This window comes from Malania oleifera, chromosome 11 (genome assembly GCF_029873635.1).
Source record: "Malania oleifera isolate guangnan ecotype guangnan chromosome 11, ASM2987363v1, whole genome shotgun sequence".
In the NCBI taxonomy this organism is placed as follows: Eukaryota; Viridiplantae; Streptophyta; class Magnoliopsida; order Santalales; family Ximeniaceae; genus Malania; species Malania oleifera.
The window spans coordinates 32258641-32274612 of record NC_080427.1 but is presented as its reverse complement, the minus strand read 5'-3'; positions in this window follow the sequence as shown (position 1 = coordinate 32274612).

Genomic DNA, 15972 nt, shown 5'->3' with positions numbered 1-15972 from the left:
TGAAGTATTTCCAAAATAGGCAGAAAGTTGCAGCAGTGAGTTCAGTCGACTGAACTTGTGACTTCAGTCAACTAAACACTGTTCAACGGGCAAAAATTTTAACACTCTTATTTTTAAAATATAGCCGTTTGAGTTCTAAACTTTCTAAAATTTTGGGAAACTCTCAAAGGAAACTTTTGAAACATGGAAACAAGTTTGAAAGCCTATAAATACATGGTTCTGCAAATCAAAACAAATCCAAGACTTGAAAAATCTGCTTGTAACGCTGAAAGTATTCTTGTTCTTCCAAAGCTCTCTTGTTCACTCATTGAAAAATTATTTTGCTGAGAATTCTAAAGTGCTGATCCTTCTTTTTCTGAGTTCCTACTGTTAATCCTCTTCTAAGAAGGATATTGGTGAATTCTACACTTGAGCTTCATTGTATTTCATATTGATATTTTACATTCAAAGTATATAGTGCTGAAATTGTACTAACTTGTTCTTTGAAAGAGTATACTTGTACGAAGATTTTATCTTGTGTTTCTTATAGTTCATTGACGTTCCAAGGTGTTTGGATCGTTGGCTAAGCAAGGGGATATTGCTTAGAGAGGCGGGCTCTAGCCTATGTAAGGAGTGACCGAACGAGGGGATATCGTTTGGAGAAGGCGGGCTATAGCCTTAACCAAGGAGTGTTGTAATCAGTATTGTTCCACCCGTCAACGGAACTGAACTAGTGAATCCTTTGGTGGTTTGCCAAAGGCGAGGACGTAGGCTGGGTATAAGCCAAACCTCGTAAAAATCTCCGTCTTACTCTCTCCTTCCCTTACTTTTTATTTTCAGCATATTTAAATTGTGTGGATGGTTTTTAAATTTGAAAATCATATAAACTACATATATTTGGAAATCAAACAAACTTAAGGTTTAATTTTGGTTTGGGTTGCGAAAACCGAAAGGGAGTACGTTGGTTACACCATATCTTGCGGAAACCTTACGGGAGTACGTTACTTGGTTAACATCCCAAAGATAAATTTACCAAGAGTTTATTTGAGTTCTAAATACTTGGAAAGAGTAATTTGATTCATCTATACAGGGCTTTACATCAGCAAGGATAAATTCTCATTCACTACAGGGCTTGGTTCAAATTTGGTAAATATAAACAAACGACCGTCTTGAGTTGTTATATTACCAAAGTGCTGAATACTTTATATCTTGGTTTGGTTGTTTGTTGTTTAAATCAATTGATTGTTTAACTTGAAGATATTGTTTAATTGATTGGTTGTTTAATTAAGTTGTTGTGTGATTGGTGAAATTAAAAAAACAAGTTAAAGAATTGGTTAAGTGTTTAAAGAAGTTAAGGATTCTTAAAAGAAGTTAAAAGAAAGTTTTAAAAGCCAATTCACCCCCCCTCTTGGGAAGCTATTCCTAATTTCACCTATTTTTGAGTATACTGTTCACTGAAAAATTCGTCATTCTATATCATGCAAATATCATAGTATTTCTATTAATGACTATAAACATGGTATTCACAAATTCTATAATTATAGTACTGTTTCTGTTATCGACTCAAGCCACACAAATACATACTAATATTATCAAGTCCTCGAAACTATTTTATATATATATAGCCTGAATAGTAATTTGATACAAATTTATAATTCATGCTGAAATCATAAAAGAGTTTCCGAGCATAGCATGTGTAGTGATCCTAAAAAAAAAAAAAAAATTATTATTAAAAAAATAAAAATAAAAAATAAAAAATTTTAAAACAATTTAATTAATTAATATTAATTAAATAATATAATATAATAATAATAATAATAATATAATATTATAATGATATATATAAAGGATATACGTCCTGAAGGATTCTTAAATTCTTCAGGCGGAAGCAATTGCAAAGAGGCCCACGTTCCTCTCCGTCTCCTCTCTCCCACTCTTCTCCATTCTGTCTCCGTTATTCGACCGATTAAAAATTCGAAAATATCGTTGGACTCTGCTTACCGCCACTGACATTTCTACTAGAGCGGATATGTCATAGGAGCAGCGTAGGCATATCTCCTGGGGTAAGGCCAAATCTCAAACTTACCTCAATTTCTCTTAAACTATAAGCCCCATTAATGAACAGAAATTGCCAAGAGACTCATGGGGAGATTCTCAACAATCTAGCCAGAGCGGGTTTTCAAATTTGAGTTCCAGAGTGCCAGTCCTAAATTGGGGGTAAGTTTTGATAATTTAGACTTTTATTGGGTTATTTAGGGTATTCAGAATTTAGGGAAATTTTAGGAAAAATTACTCTAGGAATTGTGATGAATAATATAGTGAAATTTGAATTTGAGGATTCAGAGGTTTTTGAACACATGGGGCATAGGCCGAGATGTTATCAAGTTTTTTTCAAGAATCAGGTAAGGGGATTAAGTTAAGTCAGTAATTTTATGAAAATTGAATCAATTAAATTGTTATGTTTATATTAATTAATTTATTTATTTATTTATTCATTTGGGAATTTAAAGGCTATTTTGGAAACCAACCGTTCAAAATGAATTTTACAAACCTAGAATATATGGTATGATATTTTTGAATAAAATGAACAGTGGAAAGTTTGCTTGTTTATATGGATTTGTTAAAACGTGGAAAATCGTGTGGCAGATGATTTAATTTTTATGGATTATTGTATATCTAGATTTGGGATTTTGAAATACTGAATTGTCTGTGAAATACTGAATTGATTGAGAAATACTAGAAATGCTTATGAAAATACTGGAACTGTTTATGAAATGCAGAAGTTTGAACTAACGACCAATGGTCAGGTGTCATTTGATTGGCCAAAGGCCAGGATTATTATTTGACGGCCGAGGGCCGAGTTTTAATTGGTGGCTATATGCCGGGTTATATTTTGTGGCCGGTGGCCAAGTGTTTGGAATAACAGGGAATATATATGAATTAATATTTTAAATGGTGATTTCTATTATCTGAATTGCATGATATGCTTTAGGAACCCGGGGACCAGTGTATTGTGAGCACGGTACCATTGCTAGTTAGACCATGTGCACCCACACTATCTGGATAGAAGTGTAGGGGGTCCAACCGACTGCCTGCGTGAGGTTGAAGTAAGGTCGTCGGACCTGCAGCTTTGCTGCGGATGCATGTAGACGTGTTTGCAGAGAATGTTGTTTTTGAATTTGTTTGGGCTAATCACTCAGGCTTAGTCCTGCCTTTGGATCGCACAACCCGTGCCATGGAGATGTAAATGGCGTGTTTGTCACAGGGAGTGTCTTATATGCATATTTGTTAATTTATGTGAATACGGTTAATTAATAAGATAATTTCGAGAGCTTACTGAGAAAGGTGAGTGCCCTGGTAGTAGTGATGGTACTAGAGTAAAGGGAAGCTACTTATATGGGCGGGTAGTCTTCCTTATCCTTGGCTAATTGTATGCGTGAGTGTAAAATAAGAATGTTTTCATAAATGTGTTTATCTATTTAATGAACTGGTTATTTTTTGTACACTAAATGCATCATAGTGATACACTGACATTAACTTAGTCTTTCCCTTACTAAGTTGTGTCTCACCCCTACTTTACAAACTATTTTTTTAGGAAATCCTAGAGATTGGGTCTAGCGGGCTAGAGGAGCCGGGCTAGAGGTGTAAATTTATGTAGGTAGTGTGTAGATAGAGATTTTATTTTTGTTTAGTTTTGTGGGATGTAATTATGTGAAAATGGGTATATTTGTGTATAAAGATAGTTAGAACTTTGGTAATGTAATTTGAGGATTTTATATTTTATTTCCCCTGTGTATGTATATTTTATATTTGATGAATACGGTATCAGGTATACTGATGTCACTAAAGTAGCACTCCGGGCCCACGTGGCGAGTCGGGGTCATTACAGGTGGTATTAGAGCCTAGGTTTGTTAGGTTCTGCAGACTTCGAGGATTGATAATTACCAAAGTATAGGTCGAGATAAGATAGGGATAGGATTGGGTGGGTTAAGATGGGTTTTGGTCTGGAAGCTTGGATGCAAAAATCTATTGACGGACTTCTGTGACTTTCTGAATCAGTCGCAAGTTTCAAAAAACCATGGTAAATCCATCGATGGTTTCGTTTCTAGGTTGAGGGACTTGAACTAAGAAAATTTAGGTTGGAATATTAGGATGAGTGGGTATGTGTGTGAAGTTAATGTTAAGATGAGGATTTGTACCTCAATGGTTTTGTGATAGAATTGGAATATGAATTATTAAATTAGAACCTATATATTATATCAATTCCATTATTCCATAGTTGCATTAATTATGTTAAAGGTGAAATTTCTAAATTGGGTTATATCCTATTTACATACTATTAGATAGTGCCATTGTATTATTTGATTTAGGTGCAACCTACTCGTTTGTGTCTCGGGGATTTGTTAAACTATATGGGTTAGAGGCTCAACTATTAGAGACAGAGTTATTAGTGGGCACACCGATAGGGTCAGTGCTAATATGTAGTAAGGTGATCAAGGATTATCCAATAGAGATTTAGGGGAGAGTGCTCTCTGCTAGTTTGATAATCCTTTATATGCATGGTTTTGACATTATTCTGGGCATGGACTGGCTAGCATCCATGTAAAAATCCCAAAAACAGAGATATAAAAAAATTGGTGGATTGATTTCTATAAAAAAAAATAAATAAAATAAATAAAATAAATAAAATAAGTAAAAAAATAAATAAATAAAATAAATAATAATGAATTAATTAATTAATTTTTAATTAATTAACTAATTAATTAATCGGATTTAAAAGAAAAAGAAAAAAGAAAAAAAATTAATTAAAATTTATTTTTATTTTTATTAATAAAATATATCATTATATTAATTAAATATATTCTTATTATTATTATTATTATTATTATTATTATCATTCCTGAAGCTAGCAGCTTCAGGAATTTGGCAGCAGGCCCCCCCCCTTCTTCCTTTCTTCTTCTTCTTCTTTATCTTCTTTTCTTTTCTTTTCTTTTTCTTTCACTTTTCCTGCGTGGCCTCTGAACACACTCTCTCTCTCTCTCTCCTCTCATTCTCTCTCCCTTTCTCCTCAATTTCATGACGGATTTTCACCCGATCGAAAATCCAAAGATACCACTAGACTCCATTCGCTGCTGCCGTCATTTCTACCGGAGCGGATCAGTGGTAGGAGCGGCGTAAGCATATTCCCTGGGGTAAGCCATTTTTCCCTTTTTCTTTAATTTCTTACAAAATATAAACCCAATTGACGAACGGACACCACCACGAGAATTTAGGGATGATTCTCTACAAGTCTAGTGAGACGGAATTCTAGTGGGGGTGTCGGGCCAAAACCTCAAATTTGGGGTGTGGGGTTATTAAGGGGCTTATTTTTAATTAATTAGCATTAATTTAGAAATGCTAAAATATTGAGCATTTTGGGTTGAAGTAAGATTTCTGGAATTTAGGGCCTCGGTGAGCGCCGCGGGTGTAATTTTGGGACCCGCAGGTAAAATTTAGAAAATTAAGTGGGGGTGTTAAATAATAGTTTAAATATTAATTTGAGGTATATGAAGTCCAGGGAAGCCTAGATGGGTATTATTTTGGAGAAATAGATTAATTAATTTGGGGAAAAACGTAAATTGTAGGAGTTGAATTTCGGACGCCAATGGCGTAGAATTTGGGATTCTAGGGAGACTCTCAGTAAGTCAGGTAAGGGGAATAAATTATAGCAGTATTTTTAAAATTATTACTTGAATGAATACGTGAAATTGAGCATATGATATTTTGTCTGAAAATTATTATGATATAAATATCAGATAAATTGTGTGGCATTTGAGTAATTGTAAATTGTGATATTTTGGAGTGTAAAATATAATAATGTGTAATTTCTAAGAAAATATTGAAATGAGAATTACTGATCTGATTAGTGAAAAATAATGTAATATGGTATTATTATATAAGTAGAAATGTTTTGCCTGGAAAATGAGATTTTGTGAATTATTGATATTGGAAAATAATGAAATGTGGTATTTATTTGCGAGTGGAAATTATTTGCATGAGAAATGAGTATTTTGGGAAAATGTGAAAAATACATGAAATATGATATATGATATTACGAGATGATGAAATGTGCACAGAAAATGATGAGAATATTTATATTGAATTGAATTGTGATATATTGAAATATAATTGATGAAATGCCAATACCGCATAATGATTGCGGGTATGTGGTGGTAAACCTTGTTGGATGGTTATGATATTTAGTACGGTACAGTTGCGAGTGGTGTTAGTGCAACCACACAGACTTTTGGAGCGTGTGGCGTGACAGTAGACTGTGCCATTGTGTAGAGTTGTTGGGCCCCTTGAGTCCGAATCAGGGCATTAGGCCGGCCAGTCGTACTACAGACTCGATATGTGATATGATATTTGATCTAACCGGGTCGGTCAATCGCAGTTAGATCCAGCCTTCGGGCCGCACAACCTTGACCATGGGGGGAAGCATGGCGTGTATAGAAAGATCCTCAGGGTGGCCATGAGTTACAGACGCGATGTTGGTATTTGATACCGATGATACTCATGACCCGGAAAGTAAAGTGGAAATGAAAAGTGAAAGAATGATAAAATTGGCTAAAATGAGAAATGAAAGAAAGAATGGAAATTGAGAAATAAAGAATGATAAAATTAAGAAATGGAACAGTGTGAGTTAATAATATAAATAATTAAGGTGAAGTGAAACTCTCCGCCTGAGGGCTTACTGAGTAAGGTGAGTGCCCTGATGGGTATCAGATGTGGCCATACCCGGCTGCATAACATGTTAGGGCAGAGGGAAGCTACCTGTATGGGCGGGTAATCTTCCCTATTCTCAGGAACTTCGCGTGTAAATATGTGTTGGAAATCATTAAATTTGATAAATGATTTTTAAGCTTATAAAAGTTTGTGTTGTATATCTATATGATTATGTGTAAGTGAATATTAGTGTATTTTCTCAAAAGAAATGGTGATTTGAAAAGTAAAGTGTATTATAATTGTACTCATTTGGCCACACACTGTAAATAATCTATTCCTTCTTACTGAGATGTGTCTCACCCAAATTATCTAAATTTTTCAGGGGACAGAGATAGGCCAGGTGGTAGAGCTCCGTGATCATAGGGAGCTGGGACCCTGAGATACAGGGTGAGTTTTGACAAGGGAGGTGTGGTTTCCTAGGGTTGTAGTATTTTTGGGTATGAGATAGTGTTGTGTATTTATGTACGTTGATACTCTGGGTATTGTATTCTGACTGATGTGTATATACTGTCTTCCGCTGTTAGGTTGTTTAATAAAATACTTTTTACTCGGTACCCAATGCGGGTCGGGTCGTATGAATGATAGTAGGAGTGTTGACGTGGCCGATTAATAGATTTATGACATGATTATTTATTTATATTAAGAAAAAAATTGTATGAACATCGAGGCGTCACAATCTAGCTATGCGAGCATTGACTATCGCAAGAAGGAGGTGCTATTTAGACCTCCTGGGGAGCAGGAGTTTGTATTTTTGGGTCGTGTGTGCGTTCGGAACCACGGATCCTTTTGGCTATTCAGACGAAGAGGTTACTTTTGGGGGGATGCTGGGGTTACCTAGAAATGGTGAAGGAAGCACCGAAGGAGGAACTCAAGTTGGAAGATATCCTAGTGATAAGGGAGTTCTCGGATGTTTTTCCAGAGGATTTACTGGGGTTGTCTCCTGATCAGGAGGTGGAATTTACAATTGATCTGATCCTAGGGACAACACCAATCTCTAAAGCCCCATACAGAATGGTTCCAGCTAAATTAAAGGAGCAACTAACAGAGCTTCTAGACATGGGGTTTATCAGAAGGAGTGTATCGCCCTAGGGTGCACCGGTGTTGTTTGTGAAGAAGAAGGGCGGGTCAATGAGGATGTGCATCAACTACTGGGAGATTAATAAAGCAAAAGTGAAGGACAATTATCTATTACCCCGAATTGATGACCTGTTTGATCAGCTTCAGGGTACGCAAATTTTCTCTAAAATCGATCTGCGATCTAGATATCATCAGGTGAAGGTTAGATTAGATGATGTATCAAAGACTGCTTTTCGAACTCGGTACGGCCATTACAAGTTCTCAGTTATGCCGTTCGGGTTGACAAATGCTCCAGTGGTATTTATGGATCTGATGAACAGGGTATTCCACGAGTATTTAGACCAGTTGTTATTGTGTTCCTAGATGATATTTTGGCCTATTTGAGGAGCCCTAAGGAGCATGAAGCTCATATAAGACTAGTACTTCAGGTGCTCAAGGAAAAGAAGTTATTTGTTAAACTTAAGAAATGTGAATTCTAGTTAGAGCAGATTGCATTTCTGGGTCATATGGTATCCAAGGAATGGGTTTCAGTGGATCCGAGCAAAGTGGAGGTTGTAGTTGATTGGGCAAGGCCGAAGAACGTGCAGGAAGTCAGAAGTTTTCTAGGTCTTGTCGGATACTACCGCCGATTTGTCGAGGGGTTCTCCAGATTATCAGGGTCTTTGACATGACTCACGAGGAAGAATGTGAAGTTTGACTGGACCGACGAGTGCAAGAAGAGCTTCCAGAAGTTGAAGCAGCGTCTAGTCACTGCCCTAGTGTTGACCCTTCCATCAAGTGAGGTTGGATTTGTAATTTACAGTGACCCATCACAAAAGGGACTTGGTTGTGTGCTAATGCAGCAGGGGAAATTCATTGCATATGCGTCTTGCCAGTTGAAAGAATACGAAAAGAATTATCCTACGCACAACTTGTAGCTAGTAGCAGTTGTGTTTGCATTGAAGATCTGGCGACACTACCTTTATGGTGTAAGGTACGAGATCTTTACTGACCATAAGAGTTTCAAGTACTTCTTCACCTAGAAGGAGTTGAATATGAGGCAACGCAAATGGCTCGAGTTGATAAAGGATTACGACTGGACCATTAGCTATCACCCAGGAAAGGCGAACGTGGTAGCCGATGCATTGAGCCGGAAATCTGGGGGTACGTCAGCCTCAGCAATTATGGCTTCTCATCATATCATGATGGATCTGGAGAGGTTGGGTGTAGAATTGGTAGAAGGGAATCATCAAGCACTCATTTCTAGTCTAGTGGTTCAACCGACTTTACGGAAAAGAAGCAGAACAACTCAATTGAAAGATGCAGAGTTGATGGAGATTGCAAGGAAGATACATGATGAGCAGCACTCAGACTTTAATGTTGCTGAGGATGGAGTTCTCAAATTTCACACTCGATTATGTGTGCCAGATGATGCAGAGATAACGAGGACGATTCTAGAGGAAGCTCACCGTTCTCTCTATACTGTTCACCCAGGTAGCACGAAGATGTATAGAGACTTGTCGTTCTGGTGGAGTAACATGAAGAGGGAAATTGCTAAATTTGTGGGTCAGTGCTTGACATGTCAACAGGTGAAGGCAGAACACTAGAGACCAGCGGGACCACTTCCACCACTGGACATCCCTACATGGAAGTGGGAGCATATCTTGATGGAATTTTGTATCGGGATTGCCTTCAGTGTTGCATGGGCAGAATGTCATATGGGTAGTGGTTGACAGATTGACAAAAACTGCCCACTTCATTCCGATTAGAACTAGTTATTCCATGGATAAGCTGACAGAACTCTATGTTCAGGAGATAGTCAGAATACATGGCGTGCCCGTGTCCATCGTTTCAAATCGGGATCCGCGGTTCACTTCTCGTTTCTGGAAGAGTTTACAAGGAGCGTTAGGTTCTTAACTCACTTTCAGTACTGCATTTCACCCTTAGACGAATGGACAGTCCGAACAAACCATTTAGATTATCGAGGATATGCTATGGGCATGTGTATTAGATTTTAGGGGCAGTTGGATTCGATATCTGTCGTTGGTGAAGTTTGTATACAATAACAGCCATCAAACCAGCATTGGAATGACACCATATGAGGCTTTGTATGGTCATCGGTGCAGATCTCCATTGTACAGGGATGAAGTAGGTGAGCGGTAGATTTTGGGACTAGAACTTGTTCAGCAGGCCTCTACAAAGGTCGAACTTATCAGGGAAAGGATTAGGGCAGCCTAGAGTCGGCAGAAGAGTTATGCGGATACTCGCTGACGAGAGCTAGGATTCGAAGTAGGTTATATGATATTCTTGAGGATTGCTCCGATGAAGGGAGTGATAAGGTATGGAAAGAATGGCAAGTTGAGCCCTAGATACATTGGACCGTTCGAAATTCTAGAAAAGATTGGTTCGACGGCATACAAGATAGCACTACCCTCAGTGCTGTCCATGATACACAACGTGTTTCACGTGTCCATGTTGAGGAGTTACGTTCTAGACCCCTCGCATGTGATTAATTATGAATTGTTGTAGATCGGGAATACTCTGGCATACGAGGAGGTACCAGTTCAAATTTTGGATTGGAAAATACAGGAATTGCATACTAAGGATATTCCGTTAGTGAACGTGCTGTGACAAAATCATGCAGTTCAGGAGGCTTCTTGGGAGTTAGAAACGGAAATACGCCAGAAGTACCCGCAACTGTTCAACGAGGACTAGTGCCAGACGAGTAAGGGTATAGTTGTATGTAAAGGGATTAGAGTAGGTTCTGTGGTTAGTTATGTATAGTTTTAATTGTGGATAGTTTTTGGGAATATTCGTATGGATATTGTAATTTCCCAAAAGCAGCATTGTAACTACGGTATTCCTCCGTCATAAGTGAGGGTAGTTAATAAACGTGGGACAGGCCCGCTATGTGGGTAGCTACCGACTTTTCTGTAGACATGGGTAGTGAGTTAAGAATGTGATTGGTAATAGTTAACAAATTTCGACGACGAAATTTTTGTAAGGAGGGGAGAATGCAGTGATTCTAAAAATTAAAAATAAAAATAAAAATTATTATTAAAAAATTAAAAATTAAAAATTAAAATTAAAATTTTTTAAAATAATTTAATTAATTAATTAATTAATATTAATTAAATGATATAATATAATATTATAATGATATATATATATATAGGATATACATCCTAAAGGATTCTTAAATCCTTTAGGCGGAAGCAATTGCAGAGAGCCCCACGTTCCTCTCCGTCTCCTCTCTCCCACTCTTCTCCATTCCGTCTCTGTTATTCGGCCAATCAAAAATCCGAAAATACCGTTGGGCTCTGCTCGCCGCCACCAACATTTTTACTAGAGCGGATATGTCGTAGGAGCGGCGTAGGCATATCTTTTGGGGTAAGGCCAAATCTCAAACTTACCTCAATTTCTCTTAAACTATAAGTCCCATTAATGAACGGAAATTGTCAGGAGATTCGTGGGGAGATTCTCTACAATTTAGCCGGAGCGGGTTTTTAAATTGGAGTTTCGGGGTACCAATCCAAAATCGGGGGTAAGTTTGATAATTTAGACTTTTATTAGGCTATTTAGGGTATTTAGAATTTAGGAATTTTTTAGGAAAAATTACTCTAAGAATTGTGATGAATAATGTAGTGAAATTTGAATTTCAAGATTCAGGGGTTTTTGAACACTTGGGGCGTAGGCCGAGGTGTTATCAGGTTTTTTTTCAAGAATCAGGTAAGGGGATTAAGTTAAGTCAGTAATTTTATGAAAATTGAATCAATTAAATTGTTATGTTTATATAAATTTATTTATTTATTTATTTATTCATTTGGGAATTTAAAGGCTATTTTGAAAACCAACCGTTCAAAATAAATTTTACAAACCTAGGATATATGGTATGGTATTTTTGAATAAAATGAACGGTGGAAAGCTTGTTAAAATGTCGAAAATCATGTGGCAGATGATTTAATTTTTATGGATTATTGTATATCTGGATTTGAGATTTTGAAATACTGAATTGTCTATGAAATACTGAATTGATTGAGAAATACTGGAAATGCTTGTGAAAATACTGGAACTGTTTATGAAATGCAGAAGTTTGAACTAACGACCAATGGCCGAGTGTCATTTGATTGGCCAAGGGCCATGATCATTATTTGACGGCTGAGGGCTGAGTTTTAATTGATGTCTATATGTCGGGTTATATTTTTTGGTCGGTGGCCAAGTGTTTGGAATAACAGGAAATATATATGAATTAATATTTTAAATGGTGATTTCTATTATCTAAATTGCATGATATGCTTTAGGAACCCTGGGGACTAGTGTATTGTGAGCACGGCACCGTTGCTAGTTAGATCATGTGCACTCACACTGTCAGGATAGAAGTGTAGGGAGTCTAGCCGACTGCCTACGTGAGGTTGAAATAAGGGCGTTGGACCAACAGTTTTTCTGTGGATGCCTGCAGATGTGTTTGCAGAGGATGTTATTTTTGACTTTGCTTGGGCTGATCACTCAGACTTAATCCAGCCTTTGGGCCGCACAACCCGTGCCATGGGGATGTAAATGGCGTGTTTGTCACAGGGAGTGTCTTATATGCATATTTATTAATTTATGTGAATACGGTTAATTAATAAGACAATTTCGAGGGCTTACTGAGAAAGGTGAGTGCCCTGGTAGTAGTAATGGTACTAGAGTAGAGGGAAGCTACTTGTATGGGCGGGTAGTCTTCCCTATCCTTAGCTAATTGTGTGTGTGAGTGTAAAATAAGAATGTTTTCATAAATGTGTTTATCTATTTAATAAACTGGTTATTTTTTGTACACTAAATGCATCCTGGCCACACACTGACATTAACTTAGTCTTTCTCTTACTGAGTTGTGCCTGACCCCTACTTTACAAACTATCTTTTCAGGAAATCCTAGAGATCGGGTCTAGCGAGCTAGAGCAGCCGGGCTAGAGGTGTAAATTTATGTAGGTAGTGTGTAGATAGAGATTTTATTTTTGTTTAGTTTTATAGGATGTAATTATGTGAAAATGGGTATATTTGTGTATAAAGATAGTTAGAACTCTGGTAATGTAATTTGTGGATTTTATATTTTTTTTCCGCTACGTATGTGTATTTTATATTTGATGAATACGGTATCAGGTATACTGACGTCACTAAAGTAGCACTCCGGGCCCACGTGGCGGGTCAGGGTCGTTATAGCATGTTTCCCTTACCTGACTACTAGAAAGCCCCTATGGTATACTGGTCTAACACCTACATGGCTTCCTACTAAACACCCTGAAAACAACATTCGCTAGAACAAAATATCATTATTTCTTTGCCTACTTCATTTCTTACAACTGCTTGAAGGTCAAAAACTAACGAAAAGACCTTACCCTGATTCTGAGAAGAAATTCAACTCGATTCCACCGACGATCTGCTCCGGTAAACTTGGAGAGAACTTCGCTAGGAGCGTAGCCTCAGATAATCGATTCGGCGACTGACGAGGCCGAAATCAAAGAGAGATGGAAGAGAGGCCGTAGGAGAGAGAGAGAAAGAGAGAGAGGAAGTTGCATTGAGTTTTCTATGATTAAACTGAGTTTAGGGCTATTTATACTACGGGATTCATTGACGAGCCACGTCACCTCGTCGACGAGTCCTATAAAAAGTTCGTTGACGAATCTGCACTCTCGTCGACAAATTTCATACTCCCCAAAAATCCTCTCTCGGTATCTTCTCGTCGACGAGGCTTGGAAAAATTTCTTAAGTTATTATACCCAAAATTCGATGTTGTTGCTGCCTCTTTCTGTTCCTGTTCCCATTTCCCTTTCTCTTTATTATTTAAATAACATTATTGTTCGGGTCGTTACATGTTTGATTGAGTCTCCATTATTGCGTGTTTTAGTTACGTGTCTAAGTTACCGTTTTTAGTTTCTATTCCGAAATTTAGCGCATTTTTCAATTCCTATTCGGTTGTTAACGTAGGGTTTCCGTTCTGGATATTTAATTCAGTGCATGCTAGGATTAGGGTTTAATTTGTTTGTTTGTTTAATTTGTCAGAAGAATCTCAACAATCTTGAAAATCCCGAATCTGAAATGAGTTCAATAACTTTTTAATTTTGATTAAAAAAACATAAAACTTGATATTAAAATGCATTCTCCGAGGAGACAATCTAGCTTTTGGGCTGAATATTACATGACAGAACTCATATACTTGGGATAGCTTTTGAGGTGCTCATTTTTCGAGTGAGTCATGACCCAGCCATGCAGCCGGGTCAGGTTCCTTTATCCGGGCACAGTTGCTGCTTAGGGCTTTCCTTCTTTTGTATATAAATTCTTCTTCTTCTTCTTGAAACCGGTGCACCCCCTCTCATTTTCTCTTCTTCCTCTATTCTCTTCCCCCTTTCCTTTTCTCTTCTCTTTTCCTTTTCTCCTGCACTTTTCTCTCTCCCACAGCTCCCTTAATCTCTCACTCTCCCTTTCCCTCTCTCTTTCTCGGCTTCCCTTTCTTCTTGCTCTCCCCCTAACTCTCCCCTCCTCCCTCAGTCTCTTACTCTCCCGAGAAGTCCAGCAACACCCACCGCTGCTAGCTGCTGTTCCTGCAACAGCCGATACCAGCTGGCTGTCTCCACTGCTCCTGCTAGTTTCTCTAGAACACCCGAGGAGGTCCCCTGTTGTTGCTCCAGCTAGCCACCCTCTGCTCTCGGCTGCTTGTTGCTCGTGAAGACTCTCGCCTGCCTACTGCTTCTTCCCCTTGTTCATGCAACTCCAGCAACACCCCGAGCTCTCCTCTTCCTCCTATACCTGCTACAGCCACCAAGACCAGCCACAACTATCTCTCTCTCTCTCTCTCTCTCTCTCATCTCTTTTTCTTTTTTATTTTAGTTGAATAATGTTAATGTTTTTGTTTTGAGGTTTATTTAAAAGTTTAAATTTTAATATTATTTAAGGTGTTTTATTATTATTGTAGTATTTATTTATTTATTTTCTCAAGTAATTTTAGTAGTAGATTTAATTAGCAATTCAATATTTAATTACTTCCATTAAGTCTGGTTCTGCTCTAAAAAAAAGGGAAAAAAAAGAATAAAATAAAAAAATAAAAAAAATTATTTTTATCTTTAGAAATTAAATTAGTTGTTTTTTTTTTTGTTCAAGATTTAATTTTTTGTTGAAGCTCAATTTAGTTAGGGTCGGTTTTATTAAAGTTCGTATTTTTATCATGTCTAGTTATTATTCAAGTCGTTAAAGGTTTAATTTTTGTTCGAGTTCTTGGTTGTCTTTTAATTTTGATTTTGGTTTAAGTTTTAAATTTTGCTAAAAATTTTGTTTTTATCATTTGCGTTTGTGTTTGTGTGAGTTTCATTATTGTGTGTTTCAATTACGTGTTGAAGTTACCGTCTTTTCTATTCCTAAGTTTAACGCATGTTTCAATGTTTGTCTGATTAGACATAGGATTTCCGTTCTTGTTATTTAATTCAGTACATGATAGGATTATAATTTTAACATGTGTGTTCATTTAATTTTTCAAAGTAAATCTGAAACAATCCTGAAAATCCTAAATCTGAATTGAGTTCAATAACTTTTTATTTTCAATTGGAAAATGTAAAATTTGATATTAAACAGCATTCCCTGAGGAGACGATCTAGCCTTTGGGCTGAATATTACACGACATAACTTATATACTTGGGATAGCTTTCGAGCTGCTCATTTTTCGAGTGAGTCAAAAGGTCACAGGTTCAAGACGTGAAAACAGCCTCTTGCAAAAATGTAAGGTAAGGCTATCTACTATAGACCTATTGTGGTCCGCCCCTTCCCTAGACCCTGCATACGTGGGAGCTTTGTGCACCGAGCTGCCCCCTTAGGAGCCCCAGGTATGATGTGGGGAATGAGTCTAACCTACAATTAAGAATTTTAGCCTTCTACTCTACATCTTTAACACTTCCAATAGGAAAAATGCTGCTCTTAGATAGATTTATTTTCAATCCCGCAATAGCTTCAAAATAAAGTAGAATGGCCCCCAAATTTTTGAACTCTGAATCACTTTTGCTGCAGAAAATCAATGTATCATCTGCAAAAAGGAGGTGGATATCTATGAAAGATCTTCCATGACAACAACAAAAAGAAAAGGAGACAATGGATCTTCTTGTCTCAGACCCCTTGTGTTCTTAAAAAACCGGTTGCCCTACCATTGAC